A 27,088-nucleotide genomic window follows, 5' to 3' on the forward strand; every position below is an offset into this window, starting at 1 on the left:
AAACCAAACCAAACCAAAACGACACAAAGCAAAACAAACAATCAAACAAAAAAAGGGTTCAATTCCTGACCCTATTTGGCACTGGGAAGTCATGTTTTCTTTTTGTGTCTCAGCACCATCATAAGTAAAATGAAATTGCAATAGATGATCCCTCAGGCCATGTTTAGCTTTTTTTTTTTTTTTTTTTTTTTTTTTTTTTGCTGTGATACTGTGCATTGCTGAAGGGATAAAGGCCTTCTGAAGAGACCATAACAACAATGTTGCTAGCAGCTACTGTGGCTGTGTAAGACCAACAACAACCAGCACACCGAAGGGCTCCTAACACAGGTTCTTTCATCTGCTTTTCTAAGGAAAGCAAATTTAAGGAGTTAACAAACTCACTTTAATTAAACATACGTATATCATTCACTTAGTTCAGGTGCAAAAGATCAGCCCCCTGAATTTCAAGGCAGATTACAAACACCAAGAGACAGACCTTGTCTGATTTAAATCACAAATCATAGTTACCAGAGAAGCACCAGCATCTATCTGTCTGGGTTAAAAAGCAGGGGGTGGATGGGTTCAATGGCTTGCCCAAAGTCTCATCACTCATATTCTTTCTATGAGTATATCCCCAAAAGTCAAATGCCAATCTCAGAGCTTATATACTCATTTCAGGGCCCTGGGGGCTCAAGGCTCACCTTTTAGGGTGTGGGAAAGCTCTCAAATTGCCAGCACCACATCATATACAATTCAATGACTCTTGATTGTCTTAGTAATGAGAAACATTCAAAGACAAAAAAGATGCCACTTTACCTGCCCCATTCAAACAAAACCCAGACTCATTAAAAGCACTTAAAAGAAGAAGAGCAAAAAACCCTGCCCTGATTAACATTACAGAGGCAGGGACAAAACTCAGAGTATAGTGTAATTGAGCAACAAATGCCTAGGCCCATTCAATAAGAAGCAAAATAAATAGATGGAAAAGCCCATTTAGACAACAAAGTTAAACAGCTCAAATAAATTCTGTTTTAATTTATTTATAATATTCATTTGTAAAAGAAATGTTGAGTTCCAAATTCTTTCCTTCCACCTCATCCCTCCCCACCACTTCAGAAGGCAACATGATATCAATTACATATGTGAAGTTGTGCAAAACATGTTTCAATATTAACCATGTTGCAAAAAAAAAGAAAAAAAGGAAATAGAGAAAGTGAAAAATCATCTTTCAATCTGTATTCAGAATTCATCAGTTCTTTCTCTAGAGTAGATAGTGTTTTCATCAGAGGTCCTTCGGAATTGTCTTAAATCATTGTCTTGGTCAAAGTAGCTAAGTCTTTCACAATTGATCATTATTACAATACAGAATGCTTTTCTTGTTCTGCTCACTTTACTTTGCAAGAGATAATCTAAGTCTTCCCATGCTTTTCAGAAATCATCTCCCTCATCATTTCTTATAGTACAATAACCACAAGTTGTTCATTCATTCCCTAATTGATGGGCATCCCTAAAATTTCCAGTGCTTTACCACCACAAAAAGAGCAGCTAAAAAGTATTTTTGTTCATATGGGTTCTTTTTTCCTTTTCTTTCATCTTTTTAGGAAACAGACCTGGTAGTGCTATTGCGAATTAAAAGAGTATGCCCAGTTTTATAGCCCCTTGGGCAGAGTTTCAAATTGTTCTCCAAAAGGTTTAGAACAACTTGCAACTCCATCAGCGGTGAATTAGTGTACCAATTTTTACACATCTCTTCTAGCATTTGTCCTTTTCCTTTTCTGTCATGTTTGCCAATCTATAAGTGTGAAGTGGTACCTTAGAGTTGGTTTAATTTGCATTTAGTTAATCAATAGTGAGGAATGACTCACTTTTATAAATTTGACTCAGTTCACCATATGTTGAGAAATGAGGTCTCTATAGGAGAAACTTCCTGTATTTTTTTTGCCAAGTTTCCTCCTTTCCTGCTCATTTTAGCTGCATTGGTTTTCTTTATGCAAAACAACAACAACAATAACAACAAAACAACAACAAAAAACCTCTACAACCTTTAATTTAATGTAATCAAAATTAGTCATTTTATTTACAATGATGCCTCTGTCTCTTATTTGGTCCTACCTCATTAAGAGATTTAACAAGCAAATTTTTCCGTCCTTTATGTCTAAATCATTTATCTTTTCTGACTTTATTTGGCATATGGTATGAGATGCAATTCTATGCCTAGTCTCTGCTTTTGCTTTCCAGTCGTCCCAGGAATTTTTGTCAAATAGTGAATTCTTGTATCAAAAACTTGGATCCTTGCATTTATCAAACACTATATTATTATGATAATTTAGTACTACTTACTGTGTAATTAATCTAGTCTACCAATCTGCCACTTTCTTAGCCAATACCAGATTCTTTTGATGACTACCATTTTGTAATATAGTTTGAAATCCAGTACTGTTAGGCTGACTTCCTTTACATTTTTTTCATTGATTCTGTTGATATTCTTGGATTTTTGATCCCCCAGACAATTTTTTTTCTGGTTCTATGAAATAATTTTGGTTGTTTTGTTGTTAAGCAGCTACAAGGCATAATGGTTAGAGTGCTGGGGCCTGGATTCAGGAAGATGTATCTTCCTGAGTTCAAATTCGATCTCAGACACTTAACAAGCTATGTGACCTTGAGCAAGTGACATTACTCTGCTTCAATTCCCGATCTGCGAAATGAGTTGGAAAAGGAAATGGCATACCATTTTGGCATCTTTTTTTCAAGAAAACCCCAAATGGAGTGAGGAAGAATTGAACATGACTGAAATGACTAAACAAAAACAACAACAACATTTTGATTGATATGAGACTAAGCAAATTAACTTGGAAAAAATTATATTTTTTTATTATATTGGTTCAGCCTACCCATGAGCAATCAATATTTTTCCAGTTATTTAGATTTGTATATTTGTCTATCTAAAAAGTATTTGTAATTGTATTCATACAGTCCTTGACTTTGTCTTGGCATGTAGATGTCCAAATATTTAATATTGTGTGAATTTATTTTAAATGGAAATTATCTTCCTGTGAGGTTTGGTTTGTAACATAGAGGATGCTCATGATTTCTGTGGACTTATTTTATATTCTGCCATTGTGCTAAAGTGGTCAATTGTTTTAACTAATTTTTTAGTCGATTCTTTGGGGTTACCTAATATACCATCAATTTGTCTGCCAAGAGTTTTGTTTCCACATTGCCTCTTTGTATCCCTTCAATTTATTTTTCTTTTGCTTATTGCTGTAGCTAGAATTTCTAACTCAACATTGAATAATAGTGATCTTAAGGAAGATCTTTGCTTCCCCCCATCTTATTTGGATAACTTCTTTTTTGTCATCATTGAAAATAAAGCTTGCTTTTGGTTTAGACAAATACGATTTATTATTTTAAGATAGATGCCATTATTCCTAAGATTTCTTGTGTTTTAAGAGGAATGAGTGTTATATTTTATCAAAAGTTTTTCTGCATCTAGTATAATAATTATATAAATTTTGCTGTTTTTATTGCTGATATTGTCAATTATGTTTTTAGTTTTCCTAATATTAAACCAGCTCTCCATTCCCAGCATAAATCCTACTCAATCAAAGTATATGATCCTTGTGATGCATTGCTGTAATTTTGCCAGTGTTTTATTTTAACTGTTGCATCAACATTCATTAAAGATATGTAATTTTCTTTCTCTGTTTTTGCTCTCCTTGCTTGGGGTATCAACACCATGTTTTTGTCAAAAGGAATTTGGTGAGACTGCTTTATGTATCTTTTTTTCAAATAGATTAAGTAATATGAAGGTTAATTGATCCTTAAATATTTAGTAGAATCCATTTGTAAATCTATCTGATCCTGGATTTTTTTTTTCCCTTAGGGAGCTCATTTATACTTCGCTCATTTTTTTTTTTTGTTTTTATGATAAGGCTATTTAAGTATCCTGTTTCCTCTTCTGTTAATCTGTTCAATGTATTTTTGGCAAATACGTATTCATCTATTTCACTTTGATTGTCAATTGTACTGGGCAATATAGCCTCTAATAATTTCTTTCATTTCATCTTCATTTAGGTGTATATTCACCCTTTTTATTTTTGATACTGGAAAATTGTGTTTTTTTCTCTCTTTTTAATCAAAATATTAAAAGGTTTATTTCATTTTAAAAATAAAAGCAGCACTTAGTTTTATTTCTTAGTTCAATGACTTCTTATTTTCTATTTTATTAATCTATCATTTGATTTTCAATATTTCCATTTCTAGTATTCAATGGGGCACTTTAAACTTGCCCTTTTTCTAGCTTTTTAAAAATTCCATTCCCAATTCATTAAGCTACTATTTCTTTCTTGTCTTGGTGTATGCATTTAGAGATGTAAATTTTCCCCTAATACTGCTTGGATTTCATCCCAGAAATTTTAGTATGTGGCCTCATTGTTGTCATTCTCTTTAATGAAATTGTTGATTGTTTGTATAATTTCTTTAAACCACTCATTTTGTATGACTAGGTTACTTAGGTATCAATTCATTTTAATTTATGCTTTCACAGCCTTTTAATGAGTGTGATTTTATTGCTTTATTGTCTGAAAAGGGTACATTTAGTATTACTAGTTTTCTGCATTTAGCTTTTAAGTGTTATCCCCTAATTCATAGTGAATTCTTTTTTGTAAAGGTGCCACATAGAACTGAGTAAAAGTTCTACTCCTTTCTATTTCCATTCAGTTTTCTCCAGAGCTCTACCATATCTAACTTTATAAAGATTATATTTATCTCTTTAGCATATTTTTTATTTATATAACAGTTAGATTTTTGGAGCTCCGAGAAGTGAAAGTTGAAATGCCTCACAAGTACAGTTTTACAGTTTAATTCCTCCTGTAACTCACTTATCTTTTACTTTTGGAATTTGAACATTATGCTATGGATTCAAAAGTCATTTTTTCTTCTATTCAGCTGTGCTCTTTTCATCAGGAATGTTTGAAAGTCCTCTATTTCAAGTAAAATCCATTTTACCCCAATGGATAATATTAAGTTTTGCTGGATAAGTTATTCTTGGTTATAATGCTAGCTCTTTTGCTTTCAGGAATACAATATTCCAAGTTATCTGATACTTTAAAGTGGTAGCTGCCAATTTTTTTTTAATGACCTGACTGTGATTCCAATGTATTCAAATACTTCTTTCTGGTTCTTTGAATTTTTTTCTCTTTGACCTTGGAGCTCTGTTACCTGGCTCTAAAATTCCTATGTTTAAATTTGGGAATCTCTTTAGGAAGTAATCATTGTATTTTTTCAATTTCTATTTTGTACCCTAGTTCAATGATTTGGGGCAGTTTTCCTTTATAATTTCTTGAAATACAATGTTTATGCTCTTATTTTGATCATGCTTTTCAGACAAAATACAATAATTCTTAAATTATCTCTTCAAGTGAGTTGTTTCTTCCTATGACATATTTCATATTTTCTTTTATTTCTTTTTTTTATCATTTTGACTTTGATTGTTTCTTGATGGGGGGCAGACCCAAGATGGTTGCTGGAAAGCAGGAAATTCCCTAGGGCTCTCCACCAGGATACTCCAAAAACTGATAAAAATGGCTCTGAACAAATTCTAGAACTGCAGAACCCATGAAATGGCAGAGGGAAGCAGGACTCCAGCCCAGGACAGCCTGGATGGTCGCTGGGTGAAGTCTATCATGCATGGAGCTGGAAGCAGAGCAGAGCACAGCGTGGGCTGCGCCCAGACCAACCAGACCCAGGAGCCAGGTGGAAAAGGTGCTAGCACCCTGAATCAGTGAGCTGTGGCAGTTACCAGACTTCTCAACCCACAAACACCAAAGACAACAGAGAAGGTTTGTTGGAAATACTGCTGGGACAGAGTGAAAAGAGTTCATGGTTTGGCCACCACCCCAGCGACAGCGGAGGTGGTGCAGCTACAGAACTACAGTAATTGCTTCTGGCCCCAGGCCCACCCGGTGGGAGGAAATAAGTGGTGGATCAGAGCAGGAGTGCAGAGCCTGCTTAGATCTGAGTTGCAGTCCGGGTTGGCAGTTCTTGGGGGAGGAGGAGCATTGGTATGTAGAAATAGGTCTGAAAACAACAGCACAGACCCTCAAGCTTGGGACAAAGTACTCTCTACTCTACAAGCAGTCATACCCTGATGAAAAACTCAAGGGTCAAATAGTTGGCTGGGAACATGGCCAGGCAGCAAAAAAGGACAGAGACTCAGATTCAGACTCAGACTTTGGAATCTTTCTTTGGTGACAAAGAAGACCAAAACATACAGCCAGAAGAAGTCAACAAAGTCAAAAAACTCCTAGGAATACTGTCGCCAAATTCCAGAGCTCCCAAAAGCAGCCAGAAAGAAACTATTTGAGTATTGTGGAAACACAATCAGGACAACACAATATCTGTCAGCTTCTAAATTAAAAGATCAAAGGGCTTGGGATATGATATTCCAGAGGTCAATGGAGCTAGGATTAAAACCAAGAATCACCTACCCAGCAAAACTGAGTATCATGCAAGGCAAAATATGGATTTTCAAAAAAATAGAGGACTTTCAAGGTTTCTCAGTGAAAAGACCAGAGCTGAAGAGAAAATTTGACTTTCAAACACAAGAATCAAGGAAGCATGAAAAGGTAAACAAGAAAGAGAAATCATAAGGGACTAACTAAAGTTGAACTGTTTTGTTTATATTCCTACATGGAAAGATGGTGCATATGATTCATGAGACCTCAGTATTAGGATAGTTGAAGGGAATGTATATATAGACAGAGGGCACAGGGTGAGTTGAATATCAAGGGATGATATCTAAAAAAATAAAATCAAATTAAGGGATGAGAGAGGAATATATTGAGAGAGAGAGAAAGGGAGAGATAGAATAGGGTAAATTATCTCACAAAAAAAGTGACAAGAAAAGGCAATTCATTGGAAGGGAAGAGGGGGCAGGTGAGGGGGGATGAGTGAATCTTGTTCTCATCGGATTTCACCTGAGGAGGGAATAACATACACACTCAGTTGGGTATCTTACCTCACAGAAAAGTAGGGGCAAGGGGATAAGAAAATGGGGATATAGAAGGGAGGGCAGATGGGGGAGGAGGTAAGCTAAAGCAAACACTTTTGAAAAGGGACTGGGTCAAGGGAGAAAACTGAATAAAGGGGGATGGGGTAGGAAGGAGCAAAATATAGTTAGTCTTTCATAGCATGAGTATTGTGGAAGGTTTTTGCATAATGATATGCATATGGCCTATGTTGAATTGCTTGCCTTCTTAGGGAGGATTGGTGGGGAGGGAAGAAGGGAGAGAATTTGGAGCTCAAAGTTTTGAGAGCAGATGTTCAAAAAATAAGTTTTTGCATGCAACTAGGAAATAAGATATACAGGCAATGGGGCATAGAAATCTATCTTGCCCTACAAGAAAGTAATGTAAAAGGGGATGGGGGAAGTTGGGTGACAGAAGGGAGGGGTGACTGGTGAATGTGGCAATCAGAATATATGCCATCGTGGAGTGGGAGGACAGTAGAAATGGGGAGAAATTTTGTAATTCAAACTCTCTTGAAAATCGATGCTGAAAACTAAAAAATATTAAATAAATAAATAATAATGATTGTTACTTGATATCTTATGGAGTCCTTCACTTCTATTTGCCCAATTCATCTTTTTAAGGCATCATTTTATTCGGTGAGCTTTTGTGTCTCTTTTTCCATTTGGCTAGGTATAGACCCAATGATCTATTACCATCCTGTTATGTAAAAGATAACCCATTTTAGACTGTAGAGGGGCATCATTGGAAAGCTGACAAACTTAAAATCTGCTCCCCCTCCATTTATGAAGAGTCAATATAGTAATACACATATTAACAATAGTACACATTTTAATCTTTAACCCTTACTCCACACAGCTCTGAAACTGATAGTCCTAAAGCATGCTCAAAAGGATTCTTTGACTATAAATTATACTGATAGGTATATAATGTCTTATAATCTGTCTCCAGCTTATTTTTCCAGGCTAATTATAAATTATTCCCCATTGTATATTTCAGGTAAAGATGCCTATTCCCCACATATAACATTTCATCTTCTGTCTACATACCTCAAAAACATTGTAAGTGGCAATTATTTCTTATGGTTATTATAAATGGGTTAAAAACATTTGGATAATAGTTTATTGATAGATATTTTCAGAAGAATGTGATAAGCATGATTAACATCTACAGAAGTCCTTTTAGAACAAATCTCTCTTTGTATAGCAATAGTAAAGGTTGTAAATAGATATGCCAGCCATCCCCCAGACTGTCAGCACAGGACAGGAGTCTGTTGGAGCTACCTGACACAGAAGCACAGGGCCTGCAACAGCAGCAGCAGATACTCTTAGAGCTATCAGCCCATAGTATAAAGGTTTGAAACTCACCTTGAACTTTTGGGAGCCATGATCCCTCAATAAACTCTAAGAGCTGTAATCACTCCCTTGAATAAAACCAGAGAATACTGTCAGAGGAGAAATTCTGGAATAGAGGAGCTGGAAATGGGGGTTCAACAGCATTTTAGCTTGAGAGTATCCTCTTGCAGTGACAGAAGGAGACTAGTGCAGGAAGGGAGGCATCCCAGCAAGCCCCACCTTAGCAGCCCACCAGGAGTTCCTGAGGCCCAGGGGGGTGGAACCAACAAGCACCATCACCAGGACCCCAGGCATGCCTTTGCACAGTCAGGGAAATTAGCAGACACCAGTGCAGACAAAGGCTAAAACCACCTGTGCTATAGAGGGGGATAGAAAGGAATATACGTTTTTCTTTGTGGTTGATGGCACATTCATACAAATTAACCATGTCCTAGGGCATAAAACTTTCACAATCCAGTGCAGAAAGGCAGGAATAGTCAATGCATCCTTTCAGATCATGATGCAATAAACAAATATTTGCAATAAAGGACTGTGAAAAGATAGAATAAAATCTAATTGGAAATTAAATAATCTAATCCTAAAGAACGAGTTGGTCAAACAACAAATCATAGAAACAATCAGTAACTTCATTCAAGAGAATGACAATAAGGAAACAATATACCACAACTTATGTGATGCAGCAAAAGCAGTTCTTTGGGAAAGTTTTATATCTGAATGCTTACATGAATAAAATAAAGAAGAATGAGATCAGTGAACTGGGTTTGTAACTGAGAAAGCTAGAAAAAGAACAAATTGAAAATCTCCAATTAAATACCAAATTAGAAATACTGAAAACTAAAGAAGAGAATAATAAAAATGAAACCCAGAAAAATGTTGAACTGATACATAAAACTAAAAGCATGTTTTATGAGAAAAAACAAAGAGAGATAAACTTTTGGTCAATTTGATTTAAAAAAAAAAGAAAGAGGAAAATCAAATTACCAGTATCAAAAATGAAAAGGGTTAATTCACCTCCAATGAAGAAGAAATTAAAACAATAATTAGAAATTATTTTGCTCAATCATACACCCCAAAATTTGATAATCTTAGGGAAATGGATGAATATTTACAAAAAATATAAATTGTCCAGGCTAACAGAAGAGGAAGTAAATACCTCAGAAAAAGAAATGAAACAAGCAATCAATGAACTCTTTAAGAAAAAAATCTCCAGAGCCAGATAGATTTACAAGTGAATTTTATCAAACATTTAAAGAACAATTAATTCTAATACTTTATAGACTACTTGGGAAAATAGGCAAAGAAATAATCTTATTAAATTTTTTATGACACAAAAATGGTACTAATTCCTCAACCAGGAACAGCCAAAACAGAGAAAGAAAATTGTTTACCAGTTTCCCTAATAAACATAAATGCAAAAATTTTAAATAAAATATTAGCAAAAAGATTACAGAAACTTATCATGAGAATAATACACTATGACCAGGTAGGATTTATTCCAGGAATGCAAGGCTGGTTCAATATTAGGAAAACTACCAGCATAATTGATCATATCAACAACAAAACTAGCAGAAACAATATGGTTATCTCAATATATGCAGCGAAAGCTTTTGAAAAAATGCAACACCCATTCCCATTAAAAACACTAGAATGCATAGGAATACATGGAGTTTTTCTTAAAATGATAAGCAATATCTAGCTAAAACCATCAGCAAGCATTATATGTAATGGGGATGAGCTAGATGCATTTCTAATAAGATCAGGGGTGAAACATGGATGTCAATTATCACCCCTATTATGCAATTTGGTACTAGAAACATTAGCTTTAGCAACGAGAAAAGAAAAAGAAATTGAAGGAATTAGGATAGGCACAGAAGAAGCTAAGTTACCATTCCTTGCAGATGACATAATGATGTACTAAGAGAACCCTAGAGAATCAAATAAAAAACTACTTGAAATAATAAATAACTTTTGCAAAGGGGCAGGATGTCAAATAAGCCCACATAAATCCACATCATTCCTTTATAATACTAACAAAGTCAAACAGCAAGAGATGTTAAAAGAAATTCCATTTAAAGTTACAGTAGACAGTATAAAATATTTGGGAGTCTACCTGCCAAGACAAACCCAGGAATTGTATGAACACAATTACAAAACACTTCTCACACAAATAAAGTCAGATCCAAGTAAATGGGTAAACATCAGTTGCTCATGGTTAGGCCAAGCTTATATAATAAAATTGAAAATTTTATCTAAATTAATTCACTATTTAGTGCCATGCCAATAAAACTACCAGAAAATTATTTTATAGAACAAGATAAAGCAATAACAAAATTCATCAGGAAGGACAAAAGATCCAGAATATCAAGAGATTTAATGAAAAGAAATTCTAGGAAAGGAAGCCTAGTCAATCCAGATATTAAACTATATTATAAGGCAACAATCATCAAAACTACTTGGTAATGGCTAAGAAATAGAGTGGTGAATCAATGGAATAAGTTAGATACACAAAACACAGTATTCAATGAATATAATAATCTACTCTTTGATAAACACAAAGAATTCATCTTCTGGGATAAGAATTCGCTATTTCACGAAAACTGCTGGGAAAACTGGAAAATAGTATGGCAGAAATTGGTTGTTAGACCAATATTTTACTCCATATATCAAAATAAACTCAAAATGGCTTCACCACTTAGATATAAAGGCTGAAACTACAAGCAAATTGGTAGAGAAAGGAATAGTTTACCTGTCAGACATATGGAGAAGGGAAGAATTTGTGACTAAATAAGAGATAAAAACCATTACAAAATGCAAAATGAATAATTTTGATCACATTAAATTGAAAAATCTTTGTATAAACAAAGCCAATGCAACCAAGATTGGGAAGGAAACAGAAAATTGGTGAAGAATTTTTAGAAACAGTGCCTCTGACAAAGGTCTCATCTCTAAAATATACAAGGAACTGAGTCAAGTTTATAAGAATACAAGGCATTCCAGAATTGATAAATGGTCAAAGAAATGAACAGGCAGTTTTCAGAGGAAGAAATGAAAGATACCTATAGTCATAGGAAAAAATGCTCTAAATCACTATTGATCAGAGAAATGCAAATCAAAACAACTCTTGGGTACATCTCTCCTGTCAGATTGGCTAACATCAAAACAGGAAAATGATAAGTGCTAAAGAGGATGTGGGAAAATTGGAACACTTTTGCATTGTTAGTGGAGTTGTGAACTGACCCAACCATTCTGGAGCACAATTTGGAACTATGCTCAAAGGGCCATAAAAATGTGCATACACTTTGACCCAGCAATACCACTTCTAGGGCTATATTCCAAAGAGTTCATACAAGGGGAGAAAGGACCTGTATGTACAAAAATATTTATAGCAGCTCTTTTTGTGGTAGCAAAGAATTTGAAAACAATGGGATGCCTATCAAAAGGGGAATGGCTAAACAAATTGTGGTATATGAATATAATGGAATATGATTGTGCTATAATAAATGAGGAGCAGATGGACTTCATAATAACCATATATACCGTTTACTAAAATAACCATAATAATCATATAACCATAATAATCTTATATGATCTGATGATGGGAGAAGGGAGCAGAACCAGCAGAATATTTTACACAACCACAGATACATTGCTTCTGTGATGACTAACTTTATGATAGACTTGGCTCTTCTCAACAATGCAAGGTTCTAATACAGCTCCAAAAGACTCTTGATGGAAAAGTCTATCCACAACCAGAGAAAGGATTACAGAATCTGAATGCAAACTGAAGCAAGCTATTTGCTCTTTTTTAATTTAATTTTTTGTTTTGTTACACCTTACCGTGGTTCATTTCACTGCTTATAATTCTTCTTTACCATTTGATCGTTGGCTAAAGAAGTTTAATGTGATGGTATATGTAGAACATATATCAGATTAAATGCCATCTTGTGGGGAGAGGGGAATAGAGGGATGGAGAGAAAATTTGGAACAGAAAAACTTGTAAAACTGTGTAAAACTGAGCGTTGTAAACTAAAAAAAATAATTATTAAGAAAAAAAAAAACCAGATATGCCTCATTTTTTGCTATTGTTGAATGTAACTGAAAGTAATTTCATTCCAAATGGTACCAGAGAAATGGTTAACATACAAAAATAAAAATGGAAGTTGATCAACATCAATATGAAATCAACCAAAAATATGTCAGGAAGAAAGCATCAAAAAGAGACAGAATAATGAAGATTTATTTATGTAAAAAAATTTGTGATTGCAATTATCCAGGGTATAGACATTGCCACCAGGATTTATAGAAAGGTTATTCTTAAGGAGCATAGATATTGTCGATTGATGCAGTTTTTGCAACAAAGTGGTGGAAACTAATTTTGCACTATTATTTGCATTTATACGTATATGCGTATATGTGTATACATACATATATATGTGTATATGTGTTCATGTATTTACATATATGTGTGTATATATGTATATAAATGTATTTACTAAATGCATATAAAAACAGAATCAGATATCTAAAATAACATGCCAAAAATTGCTATTTTTTATAAAGATACAGTATTTGAGAGTAAGGGCCAGGCACATACATGCTACCAAGTGAAATTGGAATAGCCTTTTGCTCAAAGTAAATGCATTATTACTATTAGTATCATTATTATTTTAATGAATTTATTTACTTATTTTTAGTTTTCAACACTCACTTCCAATAGCTTTTGAGTTTTAAATTTTCTCCAACACCCTCTCCTCCCCCATTCCCAAGACAATGTGCAGCCTGATATAAGCTCAAAATATACATTCTTATTAAACATATTTTCACATTAATCATGTTCTGAAGAAGAATTAGAACAAATGGGAAGAACCACAAGATAGAACAAACAAAAAAAAGAGAGACAAAATAGTATACTTCAATCTGCATTGAGGCTCCATACCTGTTTCTATGGATGTGGATAGCATTTTCCATCACCTTTTGGAGTTGTCTTAGATCCTTGCATTTCTGAGAAGAGTTAGTCTATCAAAGTTAATCACCATATGATGGTGGCTGTTACTGTATACAATTGTAACAACAGTGTTGCTTGCTGCTACTGTGGCTGCATAAGGCCAATGACACCAGTACACAGAAAGGCTACTAGCACATCTTCTTTGATCTGCTTTTCCAAGGAAAGCAACTTTAAGGGGTTAACAATCTCACTTTAATTAAAGATACATATATCATTCACTTAGTTTAGGGGGTAAAGCCAGCATCCTGAACTTCAGAGAAAATACAAACAGAAATTACAAACAGAGACAATATCAACAGTCTCTAGCTGTCTGATCAAAGAATTACATAGTTACCAGAGAGAGAGGCCCCAACATTTGGTTTTTAAAAGCTGGGGTCTCCAGCATCTACCCAGAGTCTCATTTGGTCAAATTACAACACACTGTTCCAGTGAGCGAGAGCCCCAAACAAAACACTAACCTCTGAGTTTATGTACCCTGTTCAGGGTCAGAGGGTGTCACAACCATGGGACTCAAACCTATGTGAACTAGGCTTTCTTGTTTCTTAAGCAAGTCAAAGGCTCTTGATTCAATTAAATAAACAAAGGCCAGACTCATCAAAGGTGCTTGATTAACTCAATGCTTCAAAAGAGAAAACAGTAAAAAAGTCTCACCCTGATTACCAATACAACAATGTTCTCTTGGTTCTGCTCACTTCACTGATGCATTATTTTTTTTTTTGCAAGCCAAACAGACAACACAATCACCAAACTGCATGGAATGAAAAGCTTTTAAACTATGGAGATCTAGTGCAAGAAATGATAACATCATGATGGCATCCATTTCTCTTTTCCTGTCTGCTAATAAAGTTTTCTGGAGATGCTTTCATTGGCCCTATAAAAGATGAACTGATGGCCCCAAATTCTTGTTCAGCTATAAAAAAAAATAAGTCATTTTACCTCCTGTCACAATAGTTCATGGAATATTAAATTTAAAACAAAAAGAGCAAGATAACCAATTTGTCCTCAAAGTGTTTCTATCTGAATTTGAAAAGAAATCATGAGAACAACATAACAACAATCACAATAATAATAATTTTAAGTCACACATAACTAACTGAGAGTTTCCCCATAATGACACTTTAAGTCAGCAGTGCAAGTAATATCTTTACCATTTCATAGATAAAGAGAGGTTTTGACTTACCCAGGCTCACACAACTAGCAAGTGTCAATAAAAAAGATTTTAGTTTCATATTTGAATTTAAATTCATATTTGAATATTCATATTTGAATTTCATATCTTCTGACTCTAATAATGATGTCCTTTCAGCTCTATAACATTGCCTGAGAGTCTACTATTATCTTTCAAAAATATATAAGAAATGGTATTTTTTGTTCGTTTTGCTTGGAATTTTTAAAACCATTAATTAGATTGTAGCCACTGACAGAGGTAGTTCTCAAGTTCAAATTCAATGATTTTTAAAATTATCATTATTAATTTTTACCTTTTTTTAGAGCAGCTAGTTCTTTACTTGGATTCTGTGTCTTCATTGAAACTATTGCCACTAATTTGGCACCTTCTTGTGCTGTCAGTAGTAAAAAGAGATAGTAGGAAATGGAAGATAAATGAGCAGGAAGGAGGAAGTGGATAAAAAGTAAATGAAAGTAAAAGGTACAGGTCTGATAGAGAACTATCAGGGGAAGGACTGAAAGAAGAATAAAGGAGCCTAGTGGTAGATCCATAATTAAGTTTTCTGCCTGAGGGAATGTACCACAGATCACATAAAGCAAAGTGACGCAAAGCATACCTAGGTCAAGTGGCATGACAATACCCTCAGATGAGAGTGAATGGGTTGAAAAGTCATCTCATAGGAAATAGACATTCTGAGAAACCAGAAGCAGGCTACTTCTTGGGAAAGTACACGCCCAGGGGTGGGGCCAAGAATACAGGACATGGCAGAGGAGCAGCCTGCCAGCCAGTCACATTCAATTTTAATTAATTATTCTTGATAACTAGGTGATATTCTCAATAATTCTGGTACTGAGTGAGAACTGCTAGTACTGCCACTGCCCTCTAAATTCAGTGTATTTTAAGTTTGTGGAATTGGAGAAAAGAACTGCTCACCCCTGCCTAGATATTTCTCTGGTTGGTTTCATGAAAAAAAGTAAAACAGTAAGAATATTATTAATTTCTCCTCCTGTTTGTCCTCTTTCTCTTCTTCCCTCTCTTTCTTCTTCTTTTCTTCCCCCTCCTTATTCTTATCTTCCTTCTTTTTCCTTCCCCTCTTTCTCCTTCTCTTACTTTCCCTTCTCTTTTTTTCCTACTCCTCCTTTTTCTGCTTCTCCTCTTATTCCTTCTGCTTTTTTCTCTTCTTTCTTTCCCTCTCTTTTCCTCCCCTTCCTCTTTCTTCTCCTTCTCCTGTTCTTCTTCCTCCTTTTCCTCTATCTGCTTGTTTATCTTGCTTTCTTCCTAATACTTCAGAAAGCAAACATTTCAGGCATTCTGAAGAAGTGGTGATAGAGGATTGGGGTAGTAATGGAAGGCTTATAGGTGATATAAGTTTTTTCCTGCTTCTTGAAGGAGGGATATTCTTGGCAGATGAGAAAATTATGAACAAGGGTAAAAGAAGGAATTGTGTTTTATATTATCTATAGAAGCATGAGTCAATCTGATGAGTTTTGTTGGATCTAAGATTTTCTGTAAGAAAGTGCTTTTCTTTCCCTTTCTGGGCAACCTATTGAAACCATATTTTAAATCATCAGAAGTCAGCTTTGGCTACACCTTCCATTGAGAATGTGGTGACTGACTTCACAAGAGAATTTATACTAATGTTTCAATGGACCTATGATCTCAGAATGTGGGTTTGCCCTCCAATGGTAGAGATCACAACTTCTCTACTTCATATTATTCTGTGAAATTCTCTTCTTTAACCTCTTATATGCCTTGTAAACCTGTAAAAACAGTTTTGCTAGCAGCTGCTGTGGAAGTGTAAGACCAATAACACCAGCATACAGGAGGGCTGCTAGCAGGGTACTTCCATCTGGTTTTCTAAGGAAAGCAACTTTAAGGTGTTTACAATCTCACTTTAATTAACCATACATATATCATTCACTTAGTTCAGAGGAAAAGGGCATCACCTTGAACTTCAGAGAAAACACAAGCAGGAATTACAAACAGAAATTATATAAACAGAGTAAATAACACAAATCAACAGACTGCTTCTATCTGTCTGACCAAGATATTACATACATAGTTATCAGAAAGAGAAACCAAGGGGCTCCTTAATGGCTACCCACAGCCTCATCTGGCCAAATCACAGGAATGCTCTTCCAATGAGTGAGCCCCAAAAGCAAAATTCTAATCTCAGGGCATATATACTCTGTTTAGGGCCCTGGGGCTTAGTGCCTGCTTAACAAAAGGTTGTAGATCTGAGGCTTAGCATCTACTTATCAAAATGGTGTGGGGAACATCTCTAATCATGACTAGCGGCACATCATATATATTGTTTCCAATCAATGACCCTTGATTCAAACAAAGGCAAGAATCATCAAAGGCACTTGATTGCTTTAGCACTGAGAAGCACTCCAAAACAAAAGACAACAAAAAGTCCCACTTAACATGCCATTGCAAAACCACAGGGGGCCACTTCAACATTCTGATCATTATTCTAGTTGTCTTGACACTGCATAGATGTCAAAGGAACTTGAAGTCTGTCCATTGGCTATCTCTCCCCAATTTTATATAATGTCTCTATGTTTCTTCCACTCTTACTCCACCACAGCAAATTTATTGAGTTGAAAGAATGCTTAGCTTCATCTTTTGTACTCATTTATTGCATTCATTCATCCTGCTTTATGGTTTCAACATTATTGTGATTAGTAATGTGGTGAAACCTCAGTAGGTTTCCAGATGTTTCATTTTACATCTTTTACTGCCACTTAACAATTTTGCCATCAGGTAGTCATTCAATCTAGCTTTACCTCAATTGGAGCAGCGGTGCTCAGAGCTGTAGTTGACATTAACAATCAGGTAGTCTGTGAGGTGTTTCCACACAAATAGGAAGAGTCTGTCTATTAATGAAATCACCTTTTCATATTTAATTTAGGAATATTTATTAACGTCTAGGCAACCAAATTATAATTTATAGAACATGGTCAAACATAGCCCCTAAATCATGTTATATCTACGATTTTGGTGACATGACAGACATAACTGGTATATAAGGGGAAAGGACTGTGCCCTGAGACAAAAACATTCATCACAGTGTACTTTCCCCTCTTCCATAAAAGGTGAGCTTCCTTCCTGAATTAACTCTTATGTCAGCTCATGTTCTGCTACAGCAGCAATTCCCTGACTGCCACAATTGCTCTTAGTCAATTCTATCTTCAGTTGAACTTTCTTATCTGTTGAATCTCTCTAGAAAAATATTGCTAGGCATAGCTCTCCTTTTTATGATTTCATTTTGAGTGCTGTTTTTTTTATCTGTGGTTTTCATTCAGGAAGTTATTGATTTCTCTGCTCACTGTGAGCTACGTCAGAGGATCTCTCTTATCCTGTAAGTATGAAATGAAATCTGAGGTTGTGGTGGTTGTGATTTATCATATTTCCTATTTTCTTGTGTCCATTTTAAAATTTAATTGATGAACATGATAATATTATCATTAAATCTATTAAAGTCATGCAGGAAGACTAAAGGCCCATATGAAAGACAACTGTTTAAAATATTCCATGTAGATAATATATGATTTTTTATGTACTATTTTTACAAGATGTAGTCACAGCTTCCACAATTGAGGAGCAAGTGGCTTTCATCATAGTTTGGTTCCCAAGTAGAACTAGGTGCATGAGGAGAGAGCTATATCTCCTTAAACAAATAATTTCTATCAGTGTGCAAAGGTCTAAGATTCTTCATTAGAGAGAGCACATAACTTCCCAAAAACTTTTTATGGTATGAGCCAGAGTATCATAATTTTGGGAGGATTCAGCTACTTTATGACCACTAATTCAACCCTAGGAACTGGTGCATGTGATGATTCTAACCTAGCCCTCAGATGGCAATGAATTATTAGACCACCTCTGAGATTCAGATCAGGTACCAGAAATCAAGAGCCATACTAGAGAAATCCTTTGCACCTATGATGGTAAAGAAACAAGTATCCCATCCACTAGATGTTTGCTTGGACTGGGACATCTCCTGGAGGCAAAGAACTTTAAGACTAGCCTCACTGCCAGCCAGCAGTCTTGATCTCTAGAAATGCAGAGAACCACAGTGTTTGGACACTTAGTGACCTTCCTGAGACCTTCCAGTGCCTAATTGGTCTGAAAACTTACCTGTTATGGTGATATGCCAAGAGGATATCTTTGTATAGTCTAGAGTGCCTAGTGCTTAGTGGGCAATTAATTAAAGCTTATTGCATCCAGTGGGAGAAAAAAAAAAGACTGAGTCAGGACTCAGAGGATCTGTGTTTAGACTCTACCTCTGAACCTTATTATTTTTTGTGAGATTTGGAATATCCTTCAATGTCATAATGTCATTTCCTTTTCTAAAAATGAGATAAAATAAAAATTGAGGACCTGGACTTGTTCTCTGAGGTACCTTCTAGGTCTAGATCCCACGATTAATCAATTAAATAGCTCTCCATACTTGTGAGGGTAAGTTTTGGGGGAATCTGGCTGTCTTTCAACACATATCCCCTGCTTCCTTAACCCTTCTTTCTTTCTTTACCAGGCCCTAGAGTATTGAATTAGTGGTTGTTCCTTTAATGATAGCTCACACAGAGAAAACATGGATGGGAGGTAGACTATTATTATCACCAAATTTTCTGGACTCTTAAACCAAAGGAAGACAGAAATGAGATATTGTGGGGGAGTGGGGGAAGCCCTTTTAGTTAAGAAACCTGAATTCACCTCTCCTATCCATTGCCTATGATTTAACCATCGTTGAGTCATTCACTCTAGCTTTGCCTCAGTTGGAATAGACATACTTAGAGCTGCAAGGGACCTTAACAATTGGATGTTCTGTGAGGTGTTTCTATTCAAATAGGAAGAGTGTCTATTAATAAAATCACCTTATCATATTTCATAGTTTAGGATTACTTATTAACTTCTAAGCAACAATGTTATCACTTACCAATAGAGTCCCCAGCTCTTTTTGAAGGAAAGGCTCACATTTTTTGTTTCTCTAGTTTTAAGATTTTTGAAATGTTGAAATAAGGCGATTGATAGCGCACTACTATATCAAAGCTGGGAAAAGGAAAATACTTGTGGGTAGGTTACCTTCCCACTGGGAACTCTATCAAATAACTTTGAGGGAGAGGAGCCATTAAGAACAAACTTACAAGTAGATTTAAGTCTGAAAAAAGAAAGGGGTGTACTGGATAATCTCTGCTGTACCTCTTAACTTTCAAATCCTATTAAAAATCCTAAGATCTTTATCAGTTTTGGTTTAATGATCATATGAAGGCCATATGAAGGACAACCTTCTAAAATATTCCATGTAGGTAATAGATGGTTTTTATGTACTATTGTTACAAGATGTAGTCACAGCTTCCAGAACTGAGGGGAGTAGGGAACCTCTGCTTTAGAACATTACTGCTGAAAAAGAATAATGAATTAGATGAAATATATACACAGGATCTGTGATTTCATGTGGGTGGTTCTCTCAAGTACAGTATTAGCTCCACCACTGTAGCAACGCATCTATAGTACAACCCATTTATGAGGTAATTGAGAAGTCCTAGGGAGTTGCTTGGGACATGCAAACATTAACCATTTGGCAAAAATCACCAGAGATGGTGAATTCACGATGGAATTGGAAAGAAAGTTTTTACTGATTCCATATCCAACAGGCCATTCACTATGGCATGCTACCTTGAGTAGAATTACAAAAGAATATAAATGGTAGTGAAAGATGGAAGTCCAACCACAGGTACGTGTTATATGAACATCTCAGTTTCTTGCATGGAAGAGACAAAGATATGGATAATAATCTGAGAGTAGTGCAGGAATTATAATAATTGGATAATAATGAGTCTAATATTTTTAGTAGAAAAAATCCTGGAAGATTTTTTTTAAGAATCTGAAACTATATTCTTTTCTAAAATATCCTGGATATCTCTATATATAGAAATTCTATTCAAGGAAATTAAAATGGTTTAGGTGGAAGAGTGAGTTACCTAGGAGTTATGGCAGTTATAGCTTATTTGGAAAGAGATTAGTGTAAATTATATGGTAGTGTTTGGTACCAGCTTAATCTCTTAGATTAAAGATATCTAAATGGGTGAAATGTTCTTTTGTTTTGATTATTTATTCATATTAGACTTTTTATAGACTACTAGTAGCAAGAGGTGAATAAATGTGCCCATTAACATTAGTAAACATTACTAACATGGAATCTTTTATGATGTAACCTCTAAATTACTGATTCAAAGGAAATAGTGCCTTTGGCAAAAACGCATTTATTTGATGTTGATAGTAAATACACTTAACTATTTAACATTAACCAACAAGGCTTCTATGGATAAGCTAATTATCCAGAGAACTTAAAACCCCTAGCTAGCCAATCCAAATTGAAGTGAATATTTCAGATAATTAATGTTCCTCTGTTTCCCTTTCTTAGTTTTCCTAGCCAGTGAATATAGGCACAGCCCCATGCCTGTCCCTGGAATATCTCAAACAAACCTCAGTGGTAGAGCCAAATGCAGTTTTTATGACCTCACCCACCACATTTTATCTTCCATGCTATCAATTTAGTCTTTTTCTTTTATAACCTCTTATTTACCTTTGTCAAAAAAATAAAACACCTCTTAACACTGAAAAGTAGTAGTGCTATTCAATAGTGTAAGCCTGAATAACATGAGTACTGTAATTACTACTGCAAATGCCAGCAGCTAAAATAAAAAATTGATCCGAGGCTCTCCCATTGTACAATCTTCCCATTACTTTGGTGGAGTGCATCACTTTGGAGAGCTATGATAAATCTTTGTATTGGACATCATGAGCCAGCACCTCATTGACCATGCTTTTGTGTGTCTGATGTCTGACATAAGTAAAGTAGGAGCAGAGAGAAGCTAGGAGCCAATTTACTTTTCTTCTCAATGATATTTTCATGATAAACAGAATGAGTTGGGGTGAGGTTCTTAGATAAATGGTTTCTGAATTAGAGTTATTTTATAATGAACCAATCACATTAGCACTTCTGCTGAGAAAATACCCACTGGCAGAATTATTTTATGAGGACACCAGGGCTAGGCCCCCTATGCACAATATATTTTATTCAAAGCTACACTTCGGGTCTGAGACTTCCCAGTACAATGTAAAATGGAACTTTGGCAAGAAGCCAGTAAAATGATTGATGTTAAAGCACAAATTGAATTATTTGTGTTTTAATAGGAAGACTGACAATTTCAAAGTTCTTGGTTAATATAATACTCTTTCTGACGGCCTTTTTTCTAGGTTTTTATTTTCATATTATATGTTTTTCATATTTATTGATGAGACACTGGATAGAGTGCCAGGACTGAAGTCAGGCAAACCTGAGTTCAAATCCAGACTCAAATACTTGCTAGCTATATGACCCTGAGCAAGTTAACCTCATTTGCCTCAGTTTCTTAATCTGAAAAGTGAGGTAATAGTAGTATTTCCCCCTAGGATTGTTGTGAGAATCAAATGAGATGATAATTATAAAGTGCTTAGCACAGTGGCTAGCACAAAGTAAGAACTATATAAATATTAACTACTAATATTATTTTAAAACTATTAGAAAGTAAAAGAACTTCACTTAGGTTGCTTTGTCCTTGCTTGTTCTTCCTGTATACCAATTCCATTCTGGCCCGCCTTTCAATGTCCCCCTCTTCCCATTTGAATCGCTTATACCCATCATCTTTCTCCATTTAGTACTTGCCAACCTTCAGTCTAAGGGTCATTTTTGTCATATCCCTTCTCCATTTTCATTCCTAAGAAGCCAAACACTGTAAAAGAAATTACAAATTATGCCAACTCCACCCAAGTAATGAAGCAATTGTAAAACTAGCAGTTATTCTTTCTTTTTCTGTTATTTTAATTTTATCTATCGGCAATTGTAGTAGTAGAATATTGACAGTATTGGGACGTAGACTATTAAACAACTATACCACAGTGCTGAAGAATTTCATTTCTTTACCAAGGTCTTGTTGTTCAATGGATTCAGTCTTGTCCAACTCTTCCTGACTCCATTTCCTTCTCCAGTTCATTTTACAGATGAGGAAACTGAGGCAAACAGAGTTAAGTGACTTGATTAGGATCATACAGTTAGTCTGATGTCAGATTTGAACTCAGGTAAATGAGTCTTCATGGCTCCAGGTCTGACACACTCTCCACTATGCCATCTAGCTTGACAAAGGCAAATAACTAGAAATTGAATCTATCTAACCTCAAGTTCACCATTTTAACTACATAGCAATGCTTTTATAAAATATCTTGTTAATAGAACTACACTCTCTCAATTGCTGTTCCAGTGCTTCTCTTAGTATAGTGCCTGGCATATAGTGTTTTATAAATTATTATTTCCTTCCTTTTTCCAAATCTTTTTTTCTCAAATTTTAGTACTTGACATATAACAGGTGACCTGGGCTACTACTTTTAGAGAAAAGTGAAACCATAGGTCATCATCTTTTCCCTAAACTACCTCCTTCCAGTCTTAAATTTATAGTATCCTCACTCAAATTCTAATCCTTTGATCCAATCTGAGAGGATGAGGTATCTCTATTCATTTTCAAAGTAAAGCTTTCTTCTTGGGCTTTTGATCACATTCTCTATAGTTTCTCCAGGCTTTGTCAATTGCCCTCCAATTCACATGCAAATTCTCCCTTTGTACTGGCTCTTAACTAAAGCTTACAAACTGGTCTAGATCTCAACATTCTAAACTGGGGAAAAACCCAAAACATATTAAAAAAAACAAAAACAAAAACACTTCCCTAGTCCTTACCAAAACTTCAAATTATCATTCTGATTGCTATCCCTACAAACCGGTTTCCTTTACTACCTACCATGTAGGAAGAATACAATGTGCTTTTTTCCCTCTACTTCCTTTGCCATCCATTCATTCTGTTATCCCTTCCAGTCTGGGTTTTGTTTCCACCATTCTTCTGAAATAGACCTATCCAATGTTCCTAAGCATTATTATCATGAAATTCAATGGCCTGGATGAACCTGTACTCAAATGTTGCCTTTTATCCTTATTAGTTGAGTGAATGTAGGCAAGTCACATAACTTTTTTTGCTTGCTCCACCACTCAATATCTTATTTTGTCTCCATTCTTGGCTCTTCTTCTTCACCTTTCCTGGAATCATGAGTTTTCTTCAGCCTGCTATTCTTTGTCCTCTTCACATCTCTCTTTATGCTTTCTTCCTTATGGATCCCTTCCATACTTCTGGCTTCACTTCTAAATAAATGAATCCCATTTTTACCTTATGCAAAGTGTTAGTCCAATATCCCTTACTGACTGATATATGTTATCCTTGAGTGTACCAGAGCCAGCTCAAACCCTAAAACTGAAATTGTCAACTTCTTCCCAAACCAGTTCCTTCTCTTAACCTCTACTATTCTATTGATGGCATGAGTATAATCCAAATCAATTCATGGTTTTAGAGTCCCTTTTGACTTTCTCTTCTCACTCAAACCACATTTTCAGTCAATTGCTAACTCTGATTTCTACTTTCTTTTATAAGCTTGCATCTAATCACTCTCTACCTCCCCTTGACTAAATTATGGTAGCAAACTCCTGAGTGGTCTTAGTGTTTTAAGTCTATTTTCTCCTCATTCTATTACTTGTAGCACTTTTTGATAAATCTTCCTAATTTTTTTTTTAATTTCCACATTAGTCATGTTGTGAAAAAAGATCAGGACAAAAGGGAAAAACTAAAAAAAAAAATAAGAGAGAGAAAACATAGTATGCTTCTGTCAGCATTCAGACTCCTTAGTTACTTCGATGGACATGAATAGCATTTTCTATCATGAATCTTTTGGAGTTATCTTAGTTCATTTCATCGCTGAGAAGAGCTAAGTCTATCAAAGTTGGTCATCACACAACACTGCTGTTACTGTGTACAATGATCTCTTAGTTCTGCTTACCACACTCAGAATCAGTTCATGTAACTCCTTCAAGGTTTTTCTGAAATCTGCCTGCTCATCATATCTTACAGCATAATAGTATTCCATTACATTTATATACCAAAATTTGATCAGCCAACACCCAATTGATGGATATGTTGTCAATTTCTAATTCTTAGCCACCACAAAAAGAGCTGGTATAAATATTTTTGTACATATGGGTCCTTTTCCCTCTTTTATGTTCTCTGGGATATAGACCTGGAAGTGATATTGCTGGGTCAAAGGTTATACACAGTTTCATAGCCTTTTGGGCATAGTTTCAAATTGCTCTTCAGAATGGTTAGATCAGTTCACAGCTCCACCAACAATGCATTAATCTTCCGATTTTCACCCTTTTTTTTTTATCCATTTTGACTTTATTTTCATATATGGTAGAGGATATTGGTATATGCCTGGTTTCTGCCATACTATTCTCCTGTTTTCCCAGCAGTTTTGTCAAATAGTGAGCTCTTATCCCAGAAGCAGGGTTTGGGTTTGCCAAACGGTAGATTACTATAGTCATTGACTACTGTGTCTTGCGTACCTAAACTTCCACAGATCCATTGCTCTATTTCTTAGCCAATTGTAACAACAATAGGACTAGCAGCTGCTGTGGCGGCATAATACCAATAACACCATCACACTGGAGGGCTGCTAGCACAGGTTCTTTGATCTGCTTTTGTAAGGAAAGCAACTTTAATGGGTTAACAATCTTACTTTAATTAAACATACATATATCATTTGCTTAGTTTAGGGGGGGAAATCAGCACTGAATTTTCAGAGAAAATACAAACAGAAATTACAAGCAGAGAGAATAACAGAAACTGACAGGCTTCTCTCTGTCTGACCAAATCATAATACATAGTTACCAGAGACAGAAGCACCAACATCTGGGTTTTCAAAAGGAGTGAAAGGGGGCTCTTAACAGCTACCCAGAATCTTGTCTGGCCAAACTACACAACCAGTCTTCCAATGAGTGAAACTCCCAAAAACAAAACACCAACTTCAGGTATATATACACTTCTCAGGACCGTGGGATGTACCACCCACTTCTCCTAAATTATCCACAGAAAAGAGAAGAATTTATAACCAAACAAGAAACAAAGATCATTATGAAATGCAAAATGGATAATTTTGGTTACATTAAATTGAAATTTTTTTGCAGTAGCAAACCCAATGCAACCAAGATTAGGAGGGATGCAGAAAGCTGGGAAACAATTTTTCCAAGGAGCTCTGATACAGGCTTCATTTCTAAAATATATGGAGAACAGAGTCAAATTTATAAGAATACAAGTCATCCTCCAATTGATAAATGGTCAAAGGATATAACAGAAAGTTTTCAGATGAGAAATTAAAGCAATACCCAGTCATATGAAAAAATGCTCTAAATTACTATTGATTAGAGAAATGCTAATCAAAACAACTCTGAGGTACCACATCATATCTGTCAGTTTGGCTAACATGACAAAACAGGAAAATGATAAATGTTGGAGATGTAAGAAAATGGGAACACTGACGCATTGTTGGCGGAGTTGCAAACTTGTGTAACCATTCTGGAGAGCAATTTGCAACTACACCCAAAGGGCTATAAAAATGTACATACCCATATTTTACCCAATGATACCACAACTAGGTCTATATCCCAGAGATCATAAAAATGGGAAAGGAATACACATATAGAAAAATATTTACAGGAACTCTTTTTTGTGGTGGCCAAGAATCAGAAATTGAGGGGATGCCCATCAATTGAGGAATGGCTGAACAAGTTGTGGTATATGAATGTAATGGAATACCGTTGCACCATAAGAATTGATGAGCAGGTGGTCTTCAGAAAAACGTGGAAAGATTGGAAATGAACTGATGCCGAGTGGGGTGAGCAGAACCAAGAGAACACTGCACGCAGTTACAGTCATACTGTACAATGACTAACTTTGATAGACTTAGCTCTTGTCAGCAATACAAGGTTCTAGGACAACTTCAAAAGACTCATGATGGAAAATACTATCCACATGCAGAGAAAGAACTATGGAGTCTGAATACAGATCTCTCTCTCTCTCTCTCTCTCTCTCTCTCTCTCTCTCGTGCACACATGTGCATGTGTGTCTGTTGTTTTTAGTCTTCTTTCTTTGGTTCACCCCATTGTTTCTAATTCTTCTTCATAACAGGACCAATGTGAAAGTGTTTAACATGAATGTATATGTAGAGCCTATGTCAGATTGCATGTTGTCTTAGGGAGGGTATAAGGGAGGGAGGCAGAGAAAACTTAAAACTCGAAAGCTTGAGAAAATGAATGTTGAAGACTAAAAATAAATTAATTTAAAATTCAATTAAATTTTTAAAAAATTAAAAAGAAACACTGTATTACTATGATCTCTAATGTTTTTTAAAAGAATGGGTGCTGTATTTTGTCAAAACCTTTTTCTGCATCTATTGAGGTAATCACATGATTTCTGTTAATTTTTTTATTGTCGTGGTCAATTATGCTGATAGTTTTCATAATATTGAAACAGCCTTGCATTCCTTGTATAAATCCCATGCATTATCCTCATGGTAAATTCCTGTAATCTCTTGAATAATATTTTACTTAAAATTTTACATCAATATTAATTAGGGATAC

Source organism: Trichosurus vulpecula, chromosome 6 (genome assembly GCF_011100635.1).
Source record: "Trichosurus vulpecula isolate mTriVul1 chromosome 6, mTriVul1.pri, whole genome shotgun sequence".
In the NCBI taxonomy this organism is placed as follows: domain Eukaryota; kingdom Metazoa; phylum Chordata; class Mammalia; order Diprotodontia; family Phalangeridae; genus Trichosurus; species Trichosurus vulpecula.